The 21,631-nt window shown below is 38.9% G+C and overlaps 1 protein-coding gene across 4 annotated transcripts in view; it reads left to right on the top strand.

Moving 5' to 3' along the window:
- smap1 (small ArfGAP 1) overlaps positions 1 to 21,631 on the top strand; it is a 107,321-nt gene that overhangs the window by 448 nt on the left and 85,242 nt on the right. The window lies entirely within an intron of this gene.

The following is a 21,631-nucleotide window of genomic DNA, read 5'->3' as shown; positions in this document are numbered from 1 at the left end:
AGCTTGTTTATTTCGCTGCGATATTAGTCACTGACTAGGTTTAAACCTGTGTACTATCATACTACATAGTGTTCACATAGTAGTAGGAGAGTATGTGGCTGTGTGTGTGTGTGTGTGTGTGTGTTTATAATAGCGAATGGACACTATTAGCTATCATTGCTCCTGCATTGCTACAGCTAACTGCGGATAGCTAACACTAGCTTATGTGCCGGTGGTACACCCTTCAGCTTCTATTTATTTATTTATTTATTTATTCGCATGACGTGTCTGTAAATAATTGTTTAGCTGTCATCACAGGCAAATTAGTTGGGTGTGGATTTAAAGTAAAATAAATAAATAAATAAATAAATAAACCTCAGAGGTAATGCGTCATCATTGCGTAGGCGAGGTTTACTATGTCATCTCATCTCATCTGACTGTGAAGACCTTTAGATAGGTGAATACCAAGACAAGCCTAAAAGCTGCTCGAATGTCTTTTTCTGCATATATACCTCTATAAAGCTGTATAGAATGTGCCTGTGGAAAGTCAGCAGTGGTGTGATATCAGAGTTTGGGTTATGTAAATGGAGAGTAAGATGAGCCTGTGATGCTCCTTTACTTCTGTGCTTCAGATGAGGTATCTCTGCCTGATGGCTCTTGGGTAACATGGGATTTCATGAATATTTCAATGTGGAACAGATTAGTTGTGGAAGAAAAGTATACTTGTTTCTATATTTCATCCGGTAGTTTGTGATTATGGTTGGTTGTGGGACATCAAGGAGTGAGAGCTGTGCATATAGACACCTTGCGCCTTTTTTTTTTTTTTTTTTTTTTTTTTTTTTTTAAATGGCTTTCATACCAAGGCAGATAGTCTCAATCTTAAAGGGGAAATCTATGCTGATCGACAAGCAAGCTCATCTTTCTGATCTTCAATAACCTCCAAGATTTATTTTGTAATGAATTTTTTTATCGACATGGTCTGTTTTCACTTAACTGATTCCTACATGTGCTGTTTTGAGAGTGGTGCAGTGGTTGCTTCTTGTACTGCCGTGACCCGGGTTCGATTCCCGGTCAGGGAACTGACCCCAGCTATTGGGGTTGTACATGACAGTGCGCTCTCAGTGCCGGTCCCAAGCCCAGATAAAATTGGGAAGAGTTGCGTCAGGAATGGCATCCGGTGTAAAAACTGTGCCGAATCAAATATGCGGACCAACGATCCACTGAGGTGACCTCTAACGGGAGCAGCGAAAGAAGAAGAAGAAGAACAGTGGTTGCTTCATGCCTATCTAAAGAGAATGGTGCAGCAGGGCCTTTAGTCTATACACTTTGCTCAAACAAATCAGCTTCGAAAGCTTTAACTTTAATGCTAATACTGCCATCAGTGCCATTGTGTTTGTCATCATGTAGCTTGCTAACGAACTAATCCAAGTCTCTATATAACGTTTTGCTTTGTATAGCAGCATTGCATTCTGACTCCAGTGTTTATCTCCACTACTTCTATGCTGTATTTCCTTTTCATATGACAGTGAGACAAGAAGTTCTTGCTCTTTTGTTTAAACAAAACTTGACTGTTATCCATTATGTGGAATCTTTTTCTCCTGTTTAACATCGTTGCAACTGTTAGATGTCCTCCCGTGACTTCAGAGCGACAGACCATTGCTAACATCTAACGAAAATACGGCACCAGCCAACAAAGCACCAGCATCGCTAAGCACATCACAGACATTTCCATATAAACATATTTAATCTGTTCCAGGATGGAGATTTACTTTAAGTTCCATGGATGCGCTGAAGTCTTTGACATGTTGGCACATATTCAGAGTCAGACAATGAAAAGGACACTGTCACTTCCTTACTTGCTAATGCTTCCTCTTCATGTGTTGCCCATTTTCATATCGTAACACCTATCAGTTGTTGTGAGGAGATTATCTGTTAATTCACACATTTAAACTTTGGATATTGTGTACAGGTTCCTGTGTAAAAGCTCTTTCATTGTTTGTCAGGTGAGTAGTAGGGCTGATTATGTTGCAGTGGCACAGTCCTTATAACTCCCGTAATCTCTTTAAGGATTGAAAACATTCTTGGCTGATAATTCTTCATGGAACCATTCAGATACGTCACTTTTCCACACATTCCACAATCATCAGGAGTAGTGTTTGAGAACATTCTTGTCAAGTTCATTGAAGGACCTGGAAAATTCGGTTTAGTCGGCTACAATAACATAAAATATTGTGTAAAAAGGTGTATTAGACGTTGAAAAGCCTCTATAATTGCTACAGTTGTAGGTGTTTACTGTTAATATTAGGGTCATGTGGGAATAAATTTACCTCCAGAGAACTGCTTCCTTTTCCCTTTTCTCACATGCGATAGGAAATGGGCCCATGGGTACAGGTGATTTTGGATTGGGATTAGTAATCATAGGTGTCCAGGGGGTGCAAATGATACATTCATGATTCCAGTCCCATGTTTTGGTTACCTGGAAACTTGATTGTCTAAGCTGAAAAATGGTAGCTAACATAATGTAACAATGTACAGCGAGCTAGTCAGTAGTTAAGTGCATGAATACATACCAAGGGAAACAAACGAGTATATGAATTCCTGAACAGGGGATGACTGCATAGCCATATTCCTTACTCTTGCCTGAATTATGATGTAGTACATCACATTTGGAACCTTGGGAAAAAAAAAATGCACCAAGGCTTTGGACACCATTTCGGCTATAGTCTCTGGGGTTCTCTCCTCGAATCACATGTAAAAATAGTTAAGTCTGGCTAGTGCCTTTGTATGATTTCATCAGCGTTTTCACGTATCATTGTCTTCCTTATTCTGAAGATATTTTAGCTTAGGTACACACTCTTTAATCTGCCTAGTAAAATATTTGTACCGACAGACAGAGAGCAGAGAGCACCTCAGCTGATGTGTGTAGTGCAGCAGGTGGTGGGATTCGAAAGCACTAGTTACGACATCGAGGTGCATCGCATCACCATTAGTGCATTACGTTTATTTATACATACTAACATTCAATAAGTAGCATGCTTTATTTTCTTTCTCTGGTTGTTGAACTTACCTTTAGGTAACTATGAATTAAAACGGAATAGCCCAGACATAAAATGTGTTTGTCCTGAGTGCTTGAGTTAGTGGCTGGTGCTATACTGTGACAAAAATAAACATTTTGTGTTTAAAACAGAGAAAGGTAGAATTCTCAATCCTGTGCAATTTTGAGTTTAGCTTTTTGTTCTTTGCTGTGTTATTGTATTGTGTTTTTATTTGTTGGTGGAGTAAGAGGTTTCCTCAGTTTGCCCACTCTAACCCTACCTTCTAGATCTGGTTTCTGTCTCGCCCTTTTTCCACTGTGACGACAGAAATAAGCTCTCAGGTATCTGTAGCACAGACGTGCTTCGCTGCTTACATTGTCCTGTTCTTTCCTTCCTGTTTATGTTCTGAATTGTGTAATTGTGCTCCCTGGCTGCACTGTATCAGTGACATCAGAAGTTGCCTGTGCTTTATAAAGCTGAAGCAGTAATTGCAGTATTTTCAGTCCTGAAATGTGTGGACAGTAGAAATTAACCCCTCTGTCTCTTTCTGTCTCTTTCTCTCTCTCTCGATTTTGTAGTTAGCATATCATGTGTAAACAGCCAGCTGTTTGTGGAGTTGGGGCTGTCTGTGTGCTGCGCTGATTACTGCTGTTTAGTATGAAGGATAGGATGATGCGTTGCTGTCTGCCAGATAAACAGAGCCAGATAAAGGAAGGGGCGTATTGTGTTCGGGCTTGGGTGGTGTACATGCCATGTGTATTTCATGTTTGCAATCTAACGCAATGTTGCGCCAGATAGAACTGAGCATCGTGGATTCAGTGGGTTTCTACACAGCCAGCATTCTTGCGCTCTTGCCCCTGGCTTCTCCCTTTTGTACACGTAGTCATGCTGACTTGTTTGCTCTGGGTTTTGCTTTGCCCTGTAGGTCTTGAAGGTACTTTTGAAGGTGTGTGTATGTGCCTGTCCCAAGTTACATCATCGATGAGCACTGCTTTAGACTTACATTCCTCATGCACTTCCTGTTGCCTAGCAATTAGCATAAACCCCGTGGCACTGCAGGGCAGATTCATTAATGCTGTAGGGTACTGACTGATTGCACCTTAGAAAGAACCGGCTTACTGAACACAGCCAGCCTATATGCTGCTTAATACTCCTGCTAGCCAGGGCTCAATAATGAATCGTACCTTAACCATGAGCATGATTTTTGGCTTCCTCAGTTAATTAAACTTAATCGGATGTGAATTATTGGTGATCTTGTTTGAAGTTGCTTTTATTATTTTATATTATTTATTTATGTTAAATCTAATGTAGTACGTCACTGGCTCTCTATTCATATTTTTTAAGTGTGACTATTTACACTACTCTGACAATTTTCAGCTCTTTGCTTCTTAAACGTGTTTAGGAAGAAGAAACCTGTAAATTTTCAGAGTGTATGATATGGATGGTCTTGTGTGTTTATTGTATTGCTTGCACTCATCTTACACTGTTGTATATTTGCACTTTATGTAGTCCTGTTTTCTGTGACACTGTGCTGTTATGTGTTACACCACGGTCCTTGGGAAACAACAATTCTTTCCAATGTATACAAGGTTTATAGAAGAATAACAATTAACCACTTGACTTGAAAAGTAAAGCTCAGTAGACAAGGCAGGCCAGAGCTAAGATCACCAGGATGGTATAACTGGCAGATCCTGCAAAGTATTTCAGCGGATCATACTGAACACTTGGAAAAAAAAATACTGTAGCAGAACCATTCAGCATATGAAAAAACACTGGCTGTAGTTCAGTAACTCCAGTTTTGTAAACATGATCCATTGTGGCTACTGTATTGTGGACTGTAAAGTATGTGTTTATTCATCACTTCAAGTTCAAAACAGATCTCATCTGTTCAGAATATACGACCCTAGTTAAAAGTGGTGATGTGAAGCGGCTACGCAAAACAAAACATAATGACTTTGAATTGATGCGTCCTATTTATGGTAATGAACTGATTATTAATGGTGGTTAAGCATTAAAAGGTAAATGTCACCATTCAGTCAATTGTTAGTTGTGTATCCTTTGTAAGCAAGGAATTTTATGAAACTAGACGTTCTGTATACTTCTGTATATTGTGGTGGCATACAGTATATATGTATATGTACTCATTTAGATTTGGATCTAATTGCATTTATATTGAGCATTTGTAAGTAATTAATGTTACTAATAGATGTTATTAGAGATCTTATTTTGTTTTATTCTATACATTTGAAGAAATACAGGCTTATAACATGAAATGAAAGGCTGCTGATTTTAAAAAAAAGTACCATAAACCTTTGCAGTACTAAATAATTGGGATAAGTAATGATTATCTTATGTTTTTAAGTCTAATGAGTACATTTTTGAGAGTAAATGGTAAAACAAACCAAAAAAAAACCCTTTTCTTTTAGACAGAGTGTGTTGGTCAGGCCTGGTTTGATTGGCAGATTTCATCCTATCAGGTTTTTATCCAATTACTTTTATGATAATTCAGTGAGTCAGACAAGCTGAAATATCAATAAAGGATGCTAGAAACAGATTTTTTCCCCCCATAAATGATGTATGAATTTCAGTGTAAACATGAGTATGTTCAAATCTGCATACTGCTGCATAAAAGTCTGTCAAAACAGTACTAGAATACTATAATAGTTAGCTGTGGTACTATTTTAACATTCTATTTGGTGAGGAAATGTGTTGCAGAGGATGTAGCCTGTGATTGTGTCTAATTTACATGTGCCCTTTTGAGAATAGCACTTGTGTAGCACTACTTGATGAAAGCAAAGATTAGCATGCCCTTTTTAAAGTGAAACCTGAAGTTGTTTTTTAATACTGTGGGACCTAAATTCACTGCATTTGGCTCTTTGAATGCATTCACCCTTCTTGACATTGACTGAGATTGCATTCCAAGAGCATTTGGAGTATTTACTCGACCTGGAAATGCCTGACATTCCATCATCCTCTCTGCTATAGAGCACTTCTACCATTCCTGTACAATGTGCACTCACTGCCAGTGATTACTCAACAGGTTTTAACCTTAAGGGGATGGAACAGAGAGCAGACAAGACTCCTCAGCCTATAGGTATTCTCTGAATAGCAGAATACTATAGCCTTTCATTTCTTACCACACTTTTTTACATCAGTGAGAGCAGCTCTGTATGTTTTGATCACAAAATTTGCGCAAATATGACAGGTTTGATGAGCTGTTTTTTCAGGTGTTTTTCTGCTGCGTTTGTTGTTTGCGGTTGCTGAACATGCACAGATTTTTGTCAATCTGAATACAATCATTACAGTTGCCGATTCACAGTGAACTGTTTACAGAGGTGCCAACATCTGCCATTTAGCTGTAGCATTTACGTTCTTTGGCCATCTGCTACAGCGATACAGAAAACGCCTGAAAACTTTCTGCTTTTAAAGTTAAAGCAGTGAATAAACTTCACCCCGGTGATGGAAAAGCCAATTCATTGAAGGGGAGTGCTTTTGCTCCTATTAGTGTAACCACTTTGCTTCACATGACTTTATCCAAGTGAACTTTCAACACCCTGTTAATTCATGAAGCTCAGTTTTGTGAGCCAATAGAAATGAAACGGTGAGGTTGTGGTCTCTGGTTGGTAAAACACAGGGTAGAATGTAGTATTTATAATCTATGCTGTTAGCATGGAGCTGTCTCATTCACTCCACGAGTTTTGATTGTAATATTCTATCTTCTCTTTGCTTGCTAGGATTTTCTTGTTAGCAATGTTGACACCTCTGCTGTACCCTAAAGTCCAACCAAGTATATGCATATGGCTAGTATGGATAACAGGATGTTTTGTCCGCGGTACCAGAATAATGAGGAGTGTGCGAGTCCTGTCGGAGACGCTGTTTATGCTCGTATATATCTGGATATGGATTATCCACATAAAAACACAGAGGTGAAGGCACCCAAGACACATTTGAAACAGATTTTAGTGCAGTCCCTTCAGGAAGTCAGACATATTTTGTTATAGAGACAGACAAAACTACTCCCAAAACATTATATCGAAAATGGGGTGTGTACAGTGATTCAAATACCAGTTATACCAGTTGTTCAAAATATTCAATTCAGTTTTATTTGTATAGTACTTTTAACAATGGACATTGTCACAAAGCAGCTTTACAGAAATATGTAAGTTCAGGATATAAATTTTAAATTTGTAAATTTATCCCTAATGAGCAAGCCAGAGGCAGTGGTGGCAAGGAAAAACTCCCTGAGACGATATGAGGAAGAAATCTTGAAAGGAACCAGACTCAAAAGGGAACCCATCTTCATCTGAGTGACGCAGAATAGTGCGAATATAAATAATTCCCTTCTATAACTGTGTACTACATGGTAATAAAAAGTGCAGTTGTATAACCAGGAAATTCATTATAGTTTTGTTGAAGTTATCAACTGTTCACTGATGGAGACTTGAGTGCAAAACTGTTTGTGGGAATTGCAGTCCTAAAGCTATCATAGCGACTGTAGTCCTAAGCCATGGTAGCAAAAAATGTTTATCAATTGCAGTCCAAAGCCATCTTCATGGTTTTTAAGTGGTACCATCCACAGTAATCTCATGTGTCTTTAGGCTGTCTGTCTGGGGCTGCGAGTGGTTTCCAAATGATGAGAGCTCCAACCAGAAGTAGGGCATCAGGCTGGATCAGGCAGGTCCGGAGAGCAGAAGGGATCAGGATCACTGATATCTCAGGAGTAGCATATGTAGCACTGTGTATACTGACAATCGAAGCGAATCATGACCGAAGTATATCGTTACACCCCTAATGTTTAATGACTTGGGATGAGTATTCAATCCACAGCTTGTTATCATATAATTAAACAAAGACCTACATATCTCTACATTTAAGGAGAAAATCACAGGTTAATAATGTGTACATAATATCAGTGAATGGGTATGGGATTGTTTTTTCAAGGTTCTGACTATGACGTGTTGTTTCTTTGTTATTGGGGTTATAACTAGAGTAATTTCTTCATAATTTTGATTAAGCATTAGGTCATTAGTCGGTTTAAGCCACAGCCTTGCGTGGGTGTGTGGGAGGGTTGCGGTGTATGCACTAATACTCTTTATTTAGCAGCTGGGAAATGTTGTGTTGCATCGTGTTCTTCTGCCTGTCTGTAATCATCTGTCTTCCATCAGCGCACACACACACACACACACACACACACACACACACACCATGTGCAGATGGGAAGTGGTTTATAAAGGAGTAAAAAGTGTACACTTCAGTGTGTGTGTGTGTGTATGTGTGTGTATGTGTGTGTGTGTGATTTTTGCTGTGATCATTGTGTATCTGACAAAATGCTGACATAGCTAAAGTAAAGCCTCTTTTTCACTGTGGGGCCAAACACTTCTGAGCAAGGAGAGAATTTTCACACGAGTACAGTTAGGCATGTAATGCTTTGCAAGCTTTCTTTTTGCCACGGTTTTAGTGAAGTGTACCATGCAGGTTTTCTCCTTGATGCCAATTAACGTCTTGGCCAATAGTAAAATTCAAGAGTGATTAGAAGAAAAGAGATGAAAAATGACGCTGTATTCTTACAGTAAATAGTTTGGTTTTTACTGTGAACGATAACACTGGTCATTTAGCCATTCAGACGAATACTGCTTCAAAAGGAAGCCTACATTCTGCCAGTCATTTAAAGTGAACTGTGCTAATTGCCTGATGAATAGGCAGGAACAGGAAGAATACACTACAACATCCTATTTTATCTTTATGGTAGTTAGGTACATGGTAACAGTCATAATATGAATAAATAAATCAGATGAATATTGCCACCTAAGTAAACATCTGCTGTGCTTTCAGCTGAAGCGTAAAATTAATCATTGCACAGCATTGCCTGCTTAAATGTTACTAAACCACTGGGAGCTCACGCTGTTTGGTAAAAGTTACTGAATATGCAGTCATCTGCATACAGCACAGTGCATTTAGTGCATCCTGTCCATCAGTTTAGAAAATGACACAATGAAATGTGGCAAAATAAAGGAGAAATGAACAGTGTGTCTTAGCAAGGTGTTGGGCCACCACAAGCTGTCAGAAAATGTCTCTGGAACTGTACTGGAGGGATGAGCACCATTCCTCCAAAAATATACTCCCTCAGTTGGTGTTTTGAAGATGGTGGTGAAGAGTGCTGTCTAACATGTTGCTCCAAAATCTCCAATAGTGTTCAATTCCGTTGAGATCTGGTGACTGTAAAAGTTATAGCATATGATTTGCCTCATTTTCATACTCAAACCATTCAGTGAGTCCTCACACCCTGTGGGTGGGGGCGGAGTCTCCTGTAAGAGACCACTCCCATCAGGATAGAAATATTTCATCATAGGGTAAAAGTGATCAGTCAGAAGAACTTTGCATTGAAAATGCCGCTCTCTCGTTTCAGTGAACACAATGCTTCACGTTCACATTTACAGCAAATGTTAAGGGTCTTGCTCAAGTGTTCAGCAGTGACAGCTTGGCCGTGCTGGGATTTGAACTCTCAACCTTCCGAGCAGAAGTCAGAGCAGAACCACTCAGTGGTTAGCATTTTAACCACTGAGCTACCACTGCCGCTACCAACATCTTATCCACTGAGCTGCCCCTACCAACGTCTTAACCACTGAACTGCCCCTACCAACGTCTTAACCACTGAACTGCCACTGAGCTGCCACTGCGTCACACTTCACCTTGTGAATTTCTTCCCAGGGTGGAGCGAAATCAGGCAATTATGAGTGGTCCTGGTGTAACAGGTTTCTGTTTTTAGTTTGTTTTTCTGTAGTTTATTTGTTTGTGAGTGATGAGCCATTGTTTGACTGAGGAGCTGAAAAGGTTTCTTGACTAGCGAAATGGTGGTAATGATAAATTCCTTCATGTCAAGCCTTCCAGAGAGAAGTGACCCCAGCCCCATGCCAGGATTCTGTTGTTCCACGCTTTAAAGATTGGCGGCTTTGTGGGGTTAAAGTTTATCTAGATGCTTTCAGTGAGAAGCAAAATCTGAAGAGGTGGAAGTGAGATTAACTGCCTGCGGAAACCAATTCCCAGTGAACAGGCTTTTTCACAAGGCACACTTAGATGCAGCTGGTGTAGCCGCTGCTTCACATGTATCTGGTGAAAGTGGTCCTTTTCAATTTAATCAGCTGCCCTGGCAAAGATGCTTGAGATGTTTGCAGCTTTAGCACCATGCTTTTAATGTAAAGCCCTGTTTGCTGTGTGCTCTTTCATGTCCAGACTACAGCAGGATCTGAGAATTTTGATTTCCTCTAACTCGTTTCTCAATCCTGTATGTTCTGAGTGCTGACTGTTCTGATTTTTCTTCTTGCCTACTTCAAAAGGTTTCCTCTCGTCCTTCATCATTTTGGAGTGAGCGAAAATATGTTTTTAGTAAACATGCTTGTATTGGAGTGTAAGAATCGTCATGCTCAGTCAGTTGTGATCATATTAGACTGTTAGATGTTTTTAGTTTTAAAAGTGTTACAAGTGACACCATTTTTAAGGAAGTAAAATAAAGTAGTAATGAAATAGGAATAAAGTAGATATGAAGTAGATCAAATGCTGTAATGCAGTTTTATATTGATATTGAAGTGTGACATGCAGTATGGTAATACATCATATTAGATCTTTCTAGCAACATCTATATGATTGCACAACCTTCTGCAAAGTTATAAACATATGTTAGACTGGATGCGTGCCTGTAATTCATTAGAAAGCTTTGCCTGTGGTATTTAAAAAACAGGAACCTGGTTGTAAATCCAATATTTCACATCATGTCAGAGCCCTGCTGTTTCAGCATATTTGGTTCATGGTTTTCTTGACAAACAGATGGTTAAATGCTTTGTCAGTTTTTCTATCAAAACCAAAAGCTGGTTGTGTCTGTGTGTGTGTCTGTGTGTGTGTCTGTGTGTGTGTCTGTGTGTGTGTCTGTGTGTGTGTCTGTGTGTGTCTGTGTGTGTCTGTGTGTGTCTGTGTGTGTCTGTGTGTGTCTGTGCCTCTGCAGCTTCCTTTACTCCTCTGAGGTATAATCTGTTCAAAGTGAAGGCAGCACATAATGAGATCCCACACTGTTTCAGCTACGAAAGCCAGTGTTGTTTTGCCAAGACTCTAACATGGCACTGTGTTGATAGCTTGTTTGGTATTATTGAGAACCAGCTCAATTAGGATCGGTGCAGATTTGTCTTTCACTCACTTATATGGTTTTGTGGTTTAGGCTGCACATTTGCTGACTGACTGTTTTCAGTGACACTTCGGAGGCCAATAATGTGCTAACAGTTAACAAGCAATCTTGCTTTGCTTATTCTGTCTGTGGAAAAATATCCACATTGCTTGTTTCTGTTTGGTTGCATGGATTTGACTTTTGTTAAGAGAAATGTGGAACTCGAGAAATAAATGATGTCAACCACTGGAATGTGACCGCTTCATGAACGTTCACTCAGGTCTGAGCAGTGGTGTATTTCACAAGGTACACATGTCACTGTGCTGCAGTGTTACTACAGATAAAAGTCTATTCAAATTAAACAGGACTGGTAATGACATTAATATGGGAGCAACACAGTCCTTCAGATACAACTGTGCTATCCTGCAGCATTATATTAAGGAAAAGAAAGCACATTAGAACATAATTAGGCAACAAATTAAAACATCCTGGCAAATAACCTGAATTTTATGTCAGATAAAAGTCTGAAAGAAGAAAAATCTTATTCTCAAAACATATCAGTTTTATTAATTAAAAATATTACTATCAGTGGAACTTGTGAAATTTGCACAGATAACACTGCTAATGCTTCCTCCATAATGCTGAGACTTTAAAGACTATTCCTTCATGCAAAATCTTTCCAGAAAATGTAGAGATCTTGGGCATTGCTTGTGGATTGTTCTCTACAATCTTTAGTAGGGTGTAGGTCATGGCTTTTGTAAAATTCTGATGAACAGTGAATCGGTTTTTATGTTTTATTAGTGACCTGCCGGATTCACTGATCATCCAATCTTAGCATCATGACTGATGTAGTCAGATTTAGATCTAAACTTTTTGTTTTTGCTGTTTGATGGAGTTTCTGACACCATGTAGCCTGACAAGATTCCCAAAAAAAATCTAGATCTGCCACCATCCATCACATTAATGATTTGGTTCTTTTGCTTGATCTTGACTCTTTTACACTAAAACCCTCTTGTAGTCAGTGACCTTAGAAACTGCTTCCAATCAAAATTCCAGTGATGTTTAGCAAACTCCAGAAGCTTCAGTTGGTGGTTTGATAACAACACAGGCTTTCTTTTGGCACATGCTCTGAAGAGTTTGTTGGCATGGGGTAGCTAACAGCTATTTTAGTCAAATACATTTTGTCTCAGTTAGGTGTACTCTGATCTTCACCATGTTGATGACTCAGGGTGTTTGGCCTGATGTGTCCTCTTGTATTTATATCACACTGAAACAGGAAGTTCTTAATAACCACTCAAGTTGCTGAAGACTCAAGTGTGCTGGAAAAATGTAAAATATTAATGTGGACTGGACTTGCTTCATTTTATAATAGTTTAAAAATTCGGTTGCACAAGGGCCTGTTTTTTCTTTTCCTTTTTTCTTTTTTTTCATTTAAATAATTTTACATCACTGAAAGGTTAATTTGTCTCAGTATCAGTGCAACATCAGGCTGATTTTCCGTCTCATCTTTACTAAGGGTATGTATACAGTTCCTAATGAAATAATGTACTTAGTTATTAGAAAATTAGCTATTAGAAACTTTAACACAATATCTACCAAGTGAGATTTGTTTCAGTGCCTGGCTGCTTCTGAAAGTTTGCCAGCTGTGTAGAGCTTTAGACCAACCACATTAAGTTTCCAGACAGCTCTGCTATTATTAGACAGATCAATATCAGCAAGAAGTCTGCATACAGGGGCGAGTTGGTCATTCTTGTAACAAAATCTGAAGCTGAATGTCAACAAGAATAACAAACTCACTGTAGATTTCAATGTGATGGCTGAAAAACAGTCCGATTATCGTCAATGATGTTATCAAGCCATCAGCATCGGCATCGCCTGCAGATCTCTGACCTGTCGAGCTTCACAGCACTGTAGCCATACTCAAAACATTCAGTAAACTGTTCATTGTACTGTGTCAGTGCTAAGAAGAAGTCAAGTACACACATCTCAGCTCGGTGCTGTTTCTGGATTTGGACGCAGACTGCAGCAGAAAGGCAGTAGAATGATGTAACGAACGTCTGCTAGCTTTTAGAAATGCTGTATAATCTCCCTAAGGAGAATGATAATGGATGTGGGAACAGTCTCTGGGCAGGAGAATGAAACAGAGTGCTCACCAGGTGCTCTGTTAAACATAATGGAGGACCCTGCTAATGACTTTCTCCTGCTTCAGCAAGTTAGAGGAACTTGGTAGTCAGCTGACTGCTTCTTCCCCACTCTTTACAAAATTCATTAAACCTTTAAGCAATTTAGCTCTTATTGATATAACAGTCACAGAATGTTTATGAATCTTATTCTATTTCAGAATATTTCTTTACAATAATCTGTCAACTGGAATCAATAATCGTTTCCTGTAGGCGTCGCCACTAGGAGGCAGCAGAGGACTGCCACAGTTAAGGACTGATCCAGTGACCCTGCTATTGTTTAACATGTCTTTGTTGAGTTGCCCTGGCAGTTTTTATCTGAGGGGACTCCCTGTCACTGTCAGTTACAATATCAGCTCAAGCGTGGCTTGTTAAATGGGCCCTTGAAAGACCTCGGGATCGAGTGAACATCACTGTAGATTTCATGAACAGAAAGCAATGCAATTTAATGTGAATATCTTGAAAAAAGGTGTGTGTATGTATGTATGTATGTATAAAACTTTTGATTTAATTCATTCAGATGCTATGTTTCTAGTTTTCTCTCATGCATGGCATCACCTTTACTAACAAGTTACCAAGTGCACATTCTTGACCCGCAACTACTGTCTAGCCTGGGTTAAGGGTAGTTTTTTTTTGTAGTGTCAGAAGAAACGAATATTGATTAGGCTCAGGTAATCTAATGAAAACTATTCATTAGAAAACTAAATGCTCCCAGTGTGTTTGCTATCAAATGTAATTTCTATTAAATAAAATCTATTTTTTGTAAGTATCTACTTGTGGGAAGTAGGTGATGGGTCGTCATAATAGGTAAGTAGATGATTGCATGGTGAAAACTGTAATGATGGAAATAGGCTTGAATAGGAAAAACAGGGAAAGCCTCCCAGCTCCCTGTTTCCACATCTCTCCCTCCTGCCCTTTTGCTTCATCTTGTCAGTAAGTGCAGTGTGGGCCTGAGGCTGTTTTCTGTCTGAGACTTGAGACGGACACAGGATCACATCTCAACAATTATCTGCTGCATAATTTGCTTTTATTGACCCGTCTTTCTGAGTGAGCTGCCTCAGGCTAAACTCTTTACCTCCTCCCTTCATTCTGTCTGTTCTCTGTATAATAGGATCTATGTTTGATGTATATGCCATTTTTCTTTTTATTGCATCGTCACTGATCAGTACACCTCCAAGTTTAAAGAAACTTTTGCTAAAGATTATGGTGTTTTTTTTCCTAGTATGGAGTGTGCCAGTTTGTGCCTGCTGTTCCCAGTAGAAACTTTTTATATGAAGTTCTCATTTAAATGTGAAATTCTGTTACATAATATGACATATTCTGTTAGTTCAGTTTTATTGGTCTAAAGTTTTTACAGTGGATATTGTGGTAAAGTTTTTATTTTAAAAAATCGAAAAAGCAACCAAAATTCTGATTTCAGAATGTCCAGTGTATATGTATAATAATTGACCTTTGACCATTAGGAAGGTTATGTCCAGTAATATGCAGTAATAATATTTTTATGTAATCCACAAGGTGGCAGCACGGACAGTGACAGATGAGATGAGGTCAGTCCAGGAGGTAGCCATCTCTTTTTGTCTGTCTTTTTCTCTCTGTCTTTGCCTCTCTGGCTCTAATTTCATGCTTGGCTAGTCTTCTCTCTGTGATGCTCAACACTGCTGTCTCTCACTTGGACACCACTGCCATCTTTTTCACTCTGAGTGTGAGGGTGGAGTTTTATCAGCACTGTCTTCCTTCTTTGTTTTGGATTCATTCTCTCAGGGTCATTTTAGTTTTTCTTTTTTAACTAGAGCCTTAATTTGATGATTATGTATTGTGTGGTGCCGTGTGAAAAGCTGTCTTCTCTGAATCTTTGAAGCCTGTGGAAATTTTTTTACTTGAACCTTTTGAATTATTATTTAAAAAAAAAAATTGGAAGTGAATGGGGGCACGTAAGGCATTGCAGTAATCTCCTCATGTTTAAAAAAAATAGACTTTTCAACATCGTTTGATGCACTTGGAGCAGGTTGAGAAAGATCACGATGAATATTAAGTTTTGTTTGAAATTTAATTGGCTGTCAGCAACATCAGTCAAAACCTCTTTATGTGAAAGTATACCTACATTCACAACAGCAGGCAAAACACTCATGTCACTTGTAGTGTGTCTCTTGTGGGCATGTAGTGACTGCTGCTGGTGGAGTTGATGGGCCTGCACTGGCCACGAACGGTAGCAACTAAATTGTATAGCATTCAGCCCACTATATGACTTACACTCTCACTTTAGTTTAAAATGTATTAAACTTTGACTTATATTTTGTGCTAGACTTCATACGATTTTGTTAGCCGATTAGCAAAGCAAGCTAACTTTGCTAGCTATGTGCATTTACCAGAGGCACCAACAATCTCAGCTACTTTCTTTCCAGGCTTTATTTTTTCTTCATAATGTCTCCATACACATTTGATGTAAGGTTATAGATGACAAGATAAGATGAATCCGTGATTGTAATTTTTTCTTCCATTTACACGTGCTGTACAGTAACTGGGGGCTAATTGCAAGTAAGAACTAAATGTCGTGGCTATATGCATCATAGGATTGGTCCGAGGAACTGTTCGAGTCAGTCTTTTGGTTCAACTTACCATGTTATACCTAGGCTAAACTGCATAGAATTGAAAGCTGAAAGCTCGAAAGAAAGAAGTTTGGCTTTAGAGGCTGATACACTGGATGTAGTAGGTGTGTGTGTTTCTCCTCTGAAACTGAATCCATTTGCATCATTATAGTTTAATGCTTCATCAACATATTCATATTGTTATATGATGGAGACTTGTTTAGTTATGCAAGAAGAGAAAAATATCCATCCTTGAAATGTCAGGAGCCAAAGCTTTGTTTCTGTTTATTATCAGAATATTGTAGGAGGAAATCTTGTAATAGCTAAACAAGTTAAGAAAGAAAATTCATGATTGTTTTGAGCAAATGGCAGAATAGGGAGAATCTGGAGAGGGATGTTGAGCTGCATCATATTTCAACCACCTTCCCACTGGACTGTTTTCTTATATAGGTTGCTGTACAGTGCTGCATATCGATTTGTATTGTGGATGTCTTATTCATCCACAATACAACGAGAATCATTAGGCAATGGAAATATATAGCCGTGCCGTTAATTACAGTCGATAGAGAATAATCTATCAGCTTCAGCATGATGTTTTTGGAAAGCTTTCAGCTGTATTTCTGTATTTATTATATAGCTCTTTCATTTTTATGAGTCACCAATCAGCATGATGTATTCATTAATAATTGTTGAAACTAACGCAAATGAAATATGCTGCGTGGATATCCTGAAATATCCTCATTTCCAGTTTTTAGTGTCTTTCTGCTAAAGAGCATAGGGTAGACATGAAAATATTGATAATAGCATACTGCGTGTTATTCAACAGTCACAGGGATGCTTTAATATGAAAATGATGGGATGGGATGTTCATTAATTGTTAATTACAGGGTTTTTTGTTTTTGTTTTTTTCCTCTGCTTGCCTGAGACCATGCTGTGCTTTTTCATGTATGTTTTTTTCAGGTAGAAGTTCAGTGCTCCCTTTGTTGCTTTTCTAATTGACCTGGATATTTTGTAGTCACACAGGTCTATAAACAGCATTTATAGAGGCAGTGTTGAGTACCATTGCAGGTCTGTTTGTGGCCTTTAGAGCAGAGCTGCTCCAGTGTTCCTGCTGCTGTCTGCTTAACTCTGACTCATATCCCCCAGCATGGCACGCAGTGGGCGGCTCGTGGTGGTGGCTGCTTTTACTGGCCCTCTGCTGGGGCCTCTGCTGAACACAGCCAATCAATAAGCACTGGCAGCATGTGCTTTAAAGCCGGGTCTCAGTGCGGGCCTCAGCAGAAGGAGAGACAGACGGCTGCCCCAGGGAGAGTGATTTATGACTGAGCTTTCAGAGAACAGTGAGACCTTCCTCCATCTCTCACATCTGAGGGTTTGAAGGAGCCTTAACAGTTTGACCAGGGCAGACACAAAAATATGAGAATACAAGAGACATAGGAGTGTTCAAGCTCTGCCATTTTTACTTGGGGTGAGCAATGTAGATTCAGCCACGACTGAAATTGGCTGATTCGCTCTTCCAAGCGTCAGGTCTTTGCTGATGTAGTGCTATCCAAAATGTACAACACTTAATCATCACTTAAAGCTAATGTCACAGCAGTCAGTTTGATAATTGATATATGGAGATTTGATATGAGTCCAGTGTTGATGCTCAGTTGAACTGCTCACTAGATTGATGTTGACTTTGACAGTGGTGAATGAACAGCCATGGAAAAATGACAGTGTAGGAGTGCACAGTGCTATCTATAATACGTTAGTTATCCATGACTTTTATTTTCGAAGTCAAATAATCAAGCAATGTCGCACAAGCAAGAGTGCTGTTATACTGAATATCGGTACGGCTGTGACGTGGCCGAAGGTGCGAGTCCTCAGCTAATCTGTTGTGCTGATATTCAGTACAACATCGCAATATCGCACATGCTACCTTTTTTTTTATTTTAAGAAGTAAACAACTGAACTGTTCAGTCTTTTCCTTAATCATGTAATGTTAGATGTCTGATAATTAGGATTTTGCATCAGTTTTGACTCCTACATGACATGTTTGTGTTGAGAAAATTTCTGATTACTTTCTTCAATCATAAAATGATAGATGGCTTCCAAGCATTTCATGTCTAGTGTCTACTATCTAGTGTCACCAAGCGGAGGATGGGTTCCACTTTGAGTGTTTTTCCTTATTACATCTCACTGTTTTTTCTGTGCAACTTTCACCTCTGACATGCTCATTAAAAATTCACGTCTGTATCCGGCTTTCTGTAAAGCTGCTTTATGATTTTGTTAAAAGTGCTGTACAAATAAAATTGAATGAATATGAATGCAAGACTAAGGACACATGCAAATATTTCATTACTGGTTTCTCTCTGAGAAAGGAATAATATCCAGATAGGGCTTTAAATCCATTTAGAAGAAGGACTTTGGGAAACCCTGGGTTCTATTACTTTGTAAAGCTACTTAATTTAGCATGATCTAGTGAGTGGCAAAGGTATTTCCATAGAATTTGTAGAAAGGACCAATTTTCTCAATAATTTCTCGCAAAATGATGGCAGCATCTCAGAAGTACAATATCTTCTTTCCATTTTAAGAAGACAGACAGCACACAGTAAAATGTTTAGTGATTTGTAGGAAAGCTCATTTACATATTGAAGCCATCTGCAGTATTCACATTGCAAAGACCAATATTGCAGTATTGACTAAAAGATATATTGTGGGTGCTTGTTTGCAGATCAGAGATGGACAGCCCTGCCTTATGCTAGTCTTTATCTGCCCCAAGGTGGTGCTGTAAGAATCTGTGAGTGAACAGGAGCACAGTGTGTATGTTCTGAAACCTCCCCAAGCACAGGGGCGTGAGGGCTACATCTTACTCACTCCAGATGCAGTATCATTCACCATGCTTTTCAGATAATAATCATTATTATTATTATTATTATTATTATTTAAAACAGTTTTCTCAATTAATAAAACACTTTATGAAATGTGTTAGAGTGCATAAAATGATAGAAATTAGAAGAAACAAAAAGAGAAGAATAAAAGGAAAGGACTGAAGGATGTAAAAAAACCTAACTAGAATTCTGTGTGTCAAGAAAAAAAAAAAGACGATCAAACCAAAACACAGTACAATTTGACAGAATAATGAAAGACAGTAAGATAATATGGTAGACATAAACTGAGCCTAATTACATTATAATATTGAGCAAGAATAGTATGTCTTGAGTTTCTTTTTAAATGTCAGTCTCTGTTTTTCTGGTTCCAGAGTTCCAAAGCTGGTTATTTTACTGTGTAACTGTATTTCATTCTCCATGTCTTAAAAGAAAACAACAGAGCTGACTGGATGTATATTCTGGGTCGTATAATGTGTAACTTAGGAAAGAAGGCTTTATTGTCATTCCACTCTCACAGACAGATGTGTTGATAGGAACTATATATAGTTCCTCCACAATCACAATGCTGTGTTTAACATGAAATAGTGACAGTTGAGGATTAGTAACACGGTAACAGATGGTGCAAAGTCAATAATTACAATTAAATACCATCAAGAACACAACAAACACTATCCACAACACGAACACACTGACAAATTCTGTGCATGGTATTCTTGAAGATGTTCTTTTTCAGTCATGCCTTTCCAGCTGGATTGTGCTGATTATCGTATGGTGCCACATGGGATCTGTAGGCAAAATACAGACTTGCATTAAACAGAACCGTGGTCTTTACAGTTTGAGTGCAAAAACCTCTGAGAAGAGGCACACACAATAAACCTGGCATATGTATTCACGTATACATATCTTTCCTCTCTTGTTAGAATTCAGATAAAGCCACTGTACTTCATCTCTCTCCTTCACACTTAGCAACAAGCAGTACAAATATAGGCATTATAAGGAACTCTTTCTCATGCTTTGTTTGTGTGTGTATGAGCAAGCGAGTGTGTGCGAGTGAGTGAGTGAGTGAATGTGAGTGTGTGAGTGCTGTGCCCACCAACCATATTTCATGCGGTCATGTATAGGGATGTGACTTCTGCCTAATTTTAATATTTGAATATCTGTATGAGTTAATGAACAGGTATTCAGTAAACTGCTGCTGGAGGTAGTGGTTAAAGTGTCTTCAATACACCATAATAGAGAGTTATTTTCCACTGCAATTACACTTTCCTCCTGTTGGCTGCGATGTGCATGTTTGTATTTAATTTAGATGTAATCTATAACTACTGAATACACAGCAAAAGCTGACTGAATATCAGCTCAATATTTCAATCTGTAGCCCTACTATAACAGCGTACACTGTGTTGGTTAAAATGAAAATTTTGAGAAGGTTGTATCTGCCACAGAATGTAGGAGTGAAAATATCATTGGGTTGATGACCTTTATTCGATCACAGCGGCGGTGTATGTTTATGTTAATCTGATAGTCAGTACAGATATACGTATGCATGTTATATTTACAAAACCAGTGAATGAAACACTGTGGAGTAGTTGTAACGTGCCACGTCTGCAGTGTCTCTTCTTGGGTAAAAAAATGGCTCTGCAAACCTGCTTTACCATTTGTGTCCGTTGTAGTTTAAGATTTTTAATGGAGTCGTACTGAACGTGGTTCTGAAACCTGCGGATTTGATCGCCTACACAAGAGTAAAAACCGCTCACCACTGAGATGTTTTTTAAACCTGATGCACACCTCTAACCTGTACACTATGGCAGTGCTGCTGTCTGGATCAAAACATTGCCAGAAATGGCTTGTTTCATAGTTTCTCTTTGACTGGATATGGATATTTGGGCATAACGAACATCTGAGCAGTGATTTCACCACTCAGATACTGGCATCTCAAAGAGTTCACCATATGTTTGTACAAACATACACATCCCTAGTCACTCAAAAACTCTATAGAGTCAAATCACAGCATTCCAGTATATTAGACCCCCTAATAACATCGTTTAGCTGTATTAATGCTCTGGCTGCTTTCATGCTTTCTGCATATTCCACCCTGGCTGAAGGGCAGCCTATTAAACTTCAGCATGATGCATGCCTAAAGCTTGGCCTTGTGCTCTTCCTGTGACATGCCAGGAGACCTGTGCCACAATCCCTTTCTCTGTGTCAAACACCCACACCTGTGACACGGTATAACAGCATATTCACCTAGTGTTGATGCCTGATGTGCAAGCAGACTTTTGCAGCATGGGCACGGATCCTAACTGAGCATGTGATCAGCTAAAAAGGACATATTAAGACAAATGTGTGTGCACCAACTTTTTTTTTTTATGTCATAATCAGGAAAACAAATGGAAGCTTTTAAGGAAATGCAGCACTTATGAAATGCTCAGTGGGTGAACAGATGCTGTGTGTGTGTGTGTGTGTGTGTGTGTGTGTGTGTGTGTGTGTGTGTGTGTGTGTGTGTGTGTGTGTGTGTGCGCATGCATGCACATGCCTGTGCTTCCAGTACTGCATTGGTCCTGCTGGCTGTTTCGACTATGCAAGTTGAGTTCACAGCACAAAGCTCTTCTGCTTCACTTCAAATTCACATTGCTGTTCCAAGTAAGACTTTACTTTCCCCGATGATCTGCATTGAAATGCTCTCAGATGAACAATACTAGCATGACTCTGATTGAATGAGGCAGAATATACGCGATCAGATGTGCTTCCTTCTTTTGTCTCCTTCTTGCATGGAGGCGTGATAATGTATAGATATTTTGTTCTATATTTAGTTTATACTGTTATTTCC

This window comes from Pangasianodon hypophthalmus, chromosome 3, assembly GCF_027358585.1.
Source record: "Pangasianodon hypophthalmus isolate fPanHyp1 chromosome 3, fPanHyp1.pri, whole genome shotgun sequence".
Classification (NCBI taxonomy): Eukaryota; Metazoa; Chordata; class Actinopteri; order Siluriformes; family Pangasiidae; genus Pangasianodon; species Pangasianodon hypophthalmus.
This window is presented reverse-complemented; position numbering and strand designations above follow the sequence as displayed.